The following is a 785-nucleotide window of genomic DNA, read 5'->3' as shown; positions in this document are numbered from 1 at the left end:
TTCCTGCTGCAGTTTCCATCACCGTGTGGCCTTGAGAAAGTTACCAGTGAGCCTTGGTTTCCTTATCTGTCAAATGGTACCCTCAGGGCTACTGAGAGGATCAAGTGACCTGACCTGTGCTCTTGGCATGCAGTAGATACTCACTTAATGCCCTTCTGCTCCAGCCAGAGGGACACAGGCTGATCTCCTGTGCGGGTCCTTGGTCAGCTTCCTTCTCCGTTCCCTATGGCAGCTGTTCCAGACTTTCTCCAAACGCACTTGCCCACAGACACTCCCCACCCTCCCGTGAGTATCCCGTCTGCTCCGCCCTGACCCCCTTGCCTCTGGTCTCCAAGGAGACGTCTCCCCTCCACTCAGGGCCGATCCCCTCACCTGCATTCTTTGTCTGATCCTCCATCAGGTCAAATAGCTGTTCTGTTACTGATTCCTCTTTATCTCACGACTTCAAACCTTCCTTCTGTGCTGCCATCTCCCCACAGTTTTAAGTTTCTCCTATGTTAAAACTAACTTGAAAAATTGCCTAATGGCGCCAGACACTATGCCCTATATTGGGGCTACAGTGGGGAACTTGGAGTTTATTGTACCTTCTCTAACTTTTCATTTGTACGCTGAGCCCCACTACCTATCCTGTAGGGGGGTTATGACAGATTCAATCAGAAAATCCAGACAGGGGAATTCCCTGGCAGTCCAGTGGTTAGGATTCGTCATTTTCACTGCCAGGGCCTGGGTTTAATCCCTGGTCAGGGAACTAAGGTCCTGCAAGCCACATGGAGCAGCTAAGAAAA

This window comes from Lipotes vexillifer, unplaced genomic scaffold (genome assembly GCF_000442215.2).
Source record: "Lipotes vexillifer unplaced genomic scaffold, Lipotes_vexillifer_v1.1 scaffold738, whole genome shotgun sequence".
NCBI classification, from domain to species: domain Eukaryota; kingdom Metazoa; phylum Chordata; class Mammalia; order Artiodactyla; family Lipotidae; genus Lipotes; species Lipotes vexillifer.
This window is presented reverse-complemented; position numbering follows the sequence as displayed.